Raw genomic sequence first — 6,800 nt, 5'->3', positions numbered from 1 at the left:
GTTGGCAGATGTCACACATCTGAGTGTTCTGTGCAGGTTTCCATTTTCATTTTCACTTTGAGAGCTGTTTCATTTTCTCCCCTAGCTCTGCTAAGGAGGCTTCCTTTATGCCCCTTTCCATTTGTATGCTTTTGGCAGATTATCAAAGTTATGGGCACTGTTGAAATAGTGACCCTCCCTCATTGGTATAAGGAAAAGCCAACCCTGAAAACTACAACATGAGCACTGGTAAGGGAAAACTAGAAGAACTTTTGGATAATAAATATTTACAGTCTTTCCTGACCCCAGCTCCTTCAGAAGGAAGGCAACAACAGACGGTTTTAATTGTCCCTCTTCATCAAGTGTTTGCTGCTTCTATAGTAAAAATACATCCAAATTTTAAAAAGGGACAAAGTTGCCTGAAATGAAGTCTGTTTTTTCAGTCTCTCCTATAGCCGCTGTGGCGATGTGACTGAATTCTGGTTACGAGATCCAAGCACAAATGGTGGTTCTAAGCTCCTGTGCCCTTTTTCTTCTGCTATTAAAAACTACTAAGTAGGACAGCTCTCAATAATCATGAGATACTGATTTCAGGACTCCCCCACAGATGTAAAAATTCATAGAAATAAAGACTCTGAAATCCAGTGGTGTCATAATCACAAATAAAATATACATAGCCATCCTTCAACCTGAACTCATCTCTGCATTACTTAGGCTTGCTACCTTATGTAATGAAGATGTTATGGAAATAGTTGTTGTGCTGCATTGTTTAGGGAATAATAACAAGAAAACTGTTCAAGAGATGAAAAATATTTGGTACTTCTTTTGTGTAGTGCCAGGGATTAAGTCAAGGGACTTAAACACATTAGGCAAGTGCTCTCCCATGGATCTCTGCCTCCAGATCCTTTATAGAATATTTTTGATCAAATTAGTTGAATCTCATATATGTAGGGTCAAGCATATAACTTACATACAGAGTTTAGTTGTATGACCCAAGGGAATTTGACAAATGTACACACCTCTACTTGAGACAAAGGATATTTTTTTTTATTACCCAAAAAATTTTGTTATGTCTCCTTTTCTGATGCATCCTTTCTCCCTGTTCTATTCCAGATGAACCTCCGTCTTCTATGCTTGAACTAACCACTAGCACCTGTTAGTTTTGCCCACTCCCTTTGAAATACGGTCTTCCGTGCAGCCCAGGGTGTTCTCAAACTTATAAACCGTATGCCCCGGGCTCTCTAGCACCTGTTCTTGGAATTGATAGAAATGGAATTTCATAGCACACCTATAAGCTTCTGGTGTCTGGCTCCTTTCATTCAACACACTATGAGATTTGTTCATGTTGTTGCTTGAAACTATTGTTTATTCCTTTTTATTGCCAAGTGATGGTTCCTTACAGTGATATATCATATCATATCTACTCTCCTGTTGACAGGCAATTGGTATTCCTGGTTTAGGAATACCAGAAATAAGGCTGCTGTGATGATTGCTGTATAAATCTTCTTGTAGAGTATTTTTTAGTTCTCTAAGGAATGGAATTGTTGGGTTGGTGGGTAAAGGGGTACTTGATAAGAAATTGCCAAGGAGTCTCTCAAAGTCGTTTTATTTTATAGTCTTTTCCCAGCAGCATAGGAGAATGAAGTTGCTTCATATCCTTAGTAATGTTTACTATTCTGGGTATTTTCAATTTTTGCCACTCCAGGGGGCATTTTGCTGGTATATACTGCAGTTTTCATTTACATTTCCTTGAGTGTTGACTAAGGACATGGAGCCCTTTTGTGTGCTCATTGCCCATTCATATTCTACCTGTTGGATTTGCCCATTGTAAAGGGGGTTGTTTAGATTTGTCAAAACTTGAATCTACTTCTGCTGTGAAGTGCAGAGTTTTCACAAGGATGCGTGCCTGTGAACGCCACAGCAAGCAGGACTTGAGCATTTCCTTCCTCATAAGAATTCCTTCAGGCTTCTTTGGAAAAAAGCGCAGTGGGAGAGCCCAAAGGAGTGGGACCAGGGGTGGGGGTCAAGATTAGGAGGCTGCAGCAGGGTGGATTCGGGAGTAGTTTTAGAGGTGGTTTTTAGGGTCGAGGTTCGCGGAGGTAAAGCTGAAGACAAGGAGTGGATCCCAGTTACCGAGGTGGACCTCCTGGTTAAGAACGTGAAGATGAAGTCCTTGGAGGAGATCTACCCGTTCTTCCTGCCCAGTAAGGAATCCAAGATTATTGACTTTTTCCTGGGTGCATCCCTAAAGGATGAGGTTCTAAAGATCATGCCAGTGCAGAAGCCGACTTGGCTGGCCAGCTGACCAGGTTCAAGGCTTTCATCGCTATTGGGGACTACAACGGTCATGTTAGTCTTGGTGTTAAATGCTTCCTCCAAGAAGTAGCCATCAGAGGGGACATCATCTTGGCCAAGCTTGCCATTGTCCTTGTATGGAGAGGCTACTGGGGGAACAAGATTGGCAAGCCCCACACTGTTCCATGCAAGGTGACAGGCTGCTGTGACTCTGTTTTGGTGTGTCTCATCCCTGCTCCCAGAGGCACTGCTACCAGAGGTACTCTGCTCCTGTGCCCAAGAAGCTTTTGATGATGTCTGGTATTGATGACTGCTACACATCAGCCAGAGGCCGCACTGCCACCCTGGGCAACATTGACAAGGCCACCTTTAATGCCGTCTCCAAGACCCACAGCTACCTGACCCCTGACCTCTGGAAACACACTGTGTTTACCAAGTCTCCTTGTCAGGAATTCACTGATGATCCTGTGAAAACCCATGTCAGAGTCTCTGTCCAGAGGACCCAGGCTCTGTCTGCAGCTACCACATAAAGGTAACTAAGTCCATTTAAAAAAAAAATCCTTCAGATGCTTTTTGTAGCCAATCTTTAGCCTTCTCTATTTTTGTGTCTTGCCAGCCACAACTCTTTCCCTTTATTACTAGCCTTGTCAGGCTTCAAATTAGTAGAATTTCCCTGTGTGTGTAATTAGTTTTCATTCAGCATTTTGTTTTTGAGTTTTAGCCCCACAAGAATTGTATCAGGGGCTGGAGAGATGGCTCGGTGAAGTACTTACTGAGCAAGCATCAAGATTTGAGTTAAGTCTACAGCGCCTCTATAAAAGCTGGCTGCAACCTCAGTGCTGGGGGCTCTGGAAACAAGCTGATCCTTGCAGCATTCTGGCCAGCCAGTCTGGCCAAATCAGTGGCCTCTATGTTTGCTTTGTGAAAGACTTGTCTCAAAAAATAAGGTAAAGAGTAATGGCGAGAAAATGCCTAATATCAACCTCAGCCTCCACACGATTACGCACACGCACGCAGACACATACACCACACACGGTTGTATCAGTGCATTTCTTTTTATTTGTTTTCTTGTGTGTATATGTGTGTAGGCACGTGGGTGCATGTACACATGTCAAGGCGTACATATGGAGGTTAGTGATCAATTTTGTGGAAACAAGGCTTTCCTAACTTCACCTTTCCATAGATTTTTGGGGATCAAACTGAGGGGTCAGGGCTGTGTGATAGGGCCTTTACCTTTTGAACAACCTTACTGGCCCTGCCTTTTGCTTTTATAGCTGAATAACATTTCTTTGAACATATCACAATTTATGTATCTCTTTGTGAGCTGATGAATTACATCAACAGAGTGTTTAGGGTTATTATGAATAAAATATCTGGAAACATCTATGTACTTTCACTTCATTTGTGTAAAACCATAGGTCCTATAATACCAGGTTGTCTGTTTAATTATACAAGAAACTTTTACATTATTTCCCAAATGATTTACAATTTTATGTTCCTACCATTAATGAATGAGAGTCCTAATTATTCCGTATTATCACCAAAGCAGTGTTATCAATTATTTTAACTTGATTTAATTTTATCCAATTTTCTTAATTAAATTTTTTAAACTTTACGTTATGTATACGATTATTTTGCCTGCATGTGAGACTGTATGCCACATATGTACCTGTGTCTGAGGAGCTCTGAAGAGAGCATTAGCTCTCCTGGAACTGGATCTATGAGTGGTTGTGAGCTACCATGTGGGTGCAATGAACCAACCCTGGGTCCTCTGCAAGAGCAACAGTGCTTTTTGCTACTGAGCATCTCTCCACCCCAATAATTTATAATTTTATCCATCTCAATACAGATTCTGTGGCTCCTGAGCATGGTTTTTGCTTGCCTTTTCTCATGAAAACAATGTTGAGTATATTTCCTGTGCATTTTGTTGTTGATGGTGGTATTGGTGTTGCCTTGGCTGGGATGGAATTCCCTGTAGATCAAGCTGATCTTGAACTCACAGAGATCTACATACCTATACCTTCCAAGTCCTGTGGGATTAAAGGTGTGTATCACTGTATCTAGCCTAGCTATCTGTCTTTTATCAGATGTGCATTACAATGTATGTATTTGTAGTTCATGGCTTGCTTAAGAATATTTTCCAAAGGAATGAAAAGTTTCAATTTTGATGCAAGTTAACTAACTAACTTTCATTTTTTTTCTTCTTTTGTGTGAGGCTCTAATGTAGCCCACGCTATCCTGGAACTCACTATGAACTTGAACTTGAGCATGAACTTGAACCTCTGGTCCTCCTGCCTCCATCTTCCACATGCTGAAATTAGAGATATGTACTATCACACCTGGTTTATGCACTGGTGGGGATCAAACCCATATCTTTACACAAGCTAGGCAAACACTATCCCAACTGAGCGTCTCTCCAGCCCCATCAAGTTTCTTTTCTGTGGTTTATGCATGTGTGTCTTCTTTTGGATTAAACAAATATATTTTATAATTTTAAATATGTTTTATGTGGCTTTTGGTCACATTTCATAATACTTTTGTGTTTCATTCTATAAGGATCAAGTATGTATCTATACTTTGTCATAGTATTAGATTCATGAACAAAACTTTTTATTTTCCCATCTTTTATGCTGCTGTTATAGTTACTGTTATTCACCCAACCACACAAATGTTCCTCTACTTATGATGGCTCTTATATCCTGATCAACTCACATAAATTAAGACAATCATAAGTAAGAATGCCTTTAATTTACCTATCTTACTAAATATCACAGCTTAGCCTCATTTACTTTAACTGTATCCAGAACACTTCCATTCCATCTTATAAGAAATTGTTGACTAGCTTGTACAATTTCATGAACACAATATTGAGTACCAAATGGATATGCATTTTCACCATTACAAAATTGAAAAACTGTTAAATGGGATCATCTACATTGTTAGTATTTTCAGTTCTAGAATTTGTATTTAATTCTTCAATTCTATATTTAGGTAGAAATAAGCTATTTATCTAGCCATTACTGCTATTCTTGACCTATAGTATACTTAACTTATCTGTAATGCTGATTTAAAGTCCTTGCCCATTGATTTCTAATGCTTAGGTCATTGTAGATCTGCCTTTTTTGATTGTTACTGACTTCGCTCATTTTTGGTTGTTCTTATTCTTTCCATGCTTCACTGTTTTTAATTATGGAGACTGATGCATAATGTTTTTTAATATAAATTTTTATTTATTATAATTTATTCACTTTGTATCCCAGCTGTAGCCCCCACCCTCATCCCCTCCCAATCCTGCTCTCCCTCCCCCTTCTCCACACATGCTCTTCCCCTGATAGGGGAGGACATCCTCCCCTTCCATCTGACCCTAACCTATCAGCTCTCATTAGGACTGTCTTTCATAGTCTTCCTCTGAGGCCTGGTAAGGCTGCCTCCCCTCTCAGGGGAAGGTGGTCAAAGAGCCAGCCACTGAGTTCATGTCAGAGACAGCTCCTGTTCCCCTTACTAGGGAAACCTACTTGGACACTGAGCTGCTAAGGGCTACATCTGTGCAGGGGTTTTAGGTTATCTCCATGAATTGTCCTTGGTTGGAGTATCAGTCTCAGAAAAGACCTCTGGACCCAGATTTTTTGGTTCTATTTTTCTCCTTATGGAGCTCCAGACCCTTCCAGGTCTTTCTATCTCCCCCTTTCTTTCAGAAGATTCCCTGCACTCTGCCCAAAGTTTGGCTATGAGTCTCAGCATCTGCTTTAATACCCTGCTGGGTAGAGTCTTTCATAATGTTTTTTAATTATTTGTTTTCATTACTTTTCAGAGCACACACTTCTATCTTGCAGCTGACCATTGAGAATTTTCCTAGAGTGAGGCTGAATTACAGCCTTGCTTAGGTGCAATTTATATGTAATGATCCTATCTCAGACTTGTGTCTCCTTCATCTGGTCAGTCCTGGTTAGGTTGTAGCTTGCTTTGCATTTCCAAGGCCATCCACCTTGAAGTTGGGTAGAGCTCGATAATTAGCATACTTGCTCTTACATTCTCACTTCCTGACTTGGCAACATGAGGAGAGTTGGTCTGCGTAGCTTATTTTTACTTTGGGGTTTTTCCAGACTCCATGCATCCTGCCAGCCCACACCATCTCTATTAACTTTATTTTAATTCAGTTCTGCTGAACCGGAGCCTCGTTTCCCAGAATTCTCTTTCCCATGCTTCTGGGCCAGTTTAGGCCACAAGAGGCATCATTTGTAAACCTTGAACAATAGAAGCAGAGTTTCAGGTAGATTGTTTTACATTCTGAAGGTCAGTGAGGCAATGGGGATATTAGCGTTTGGCAGCAGCTGACCCTAGTTCCCCTGGCTTCTCTGCAGTACCTTTCCAAGCTGCAGGTCAACATCATGTCCTGTTTCCCTTCTTCTTGTCCTACACAGGCCCAGGGTGACAGCTTTTTCTGTGTATCATCATCAAGTTTAAAAAGACTGGCACATGTGAGTTCCAGTGTGGCCCCCACTTTGTAATGAGATTTTTCCTTCTTC

General features: G+C 40.8%; 1 pseudogene; it reads left to right on the top strand.

The window, feature by feature from the left end:
* Positions 1-218: 218 nt before the first annotated feature.
* On the top strand, positions 219-2,804 carry LOC129665220 (40S ribosomal protein S2-like; annotated as a pseudogene).
* The last annotated feature ends 3,996 nt before the right edge of the window (positions 2,805-6,800 follow it).

Source organism: Psammomys obesus, unplaced genomic scaffold, assembly GCF_907164565.1.
Source record: "Psammomys obesus unplaced genomic scaffold, mPsaObe1.curated_primary_1811, whole genome shotgun sequence".
Classification (NCBI taxonomy): domain Eukaryota; kingdom Metazoa; phylum Chordata; class Mammalia; order Rodentia; family Muridae; genus Psammomys; species Psammomys obesus.
This window is presented reverse-complemented; position numbering and strand designations above follow the sequence as displayed.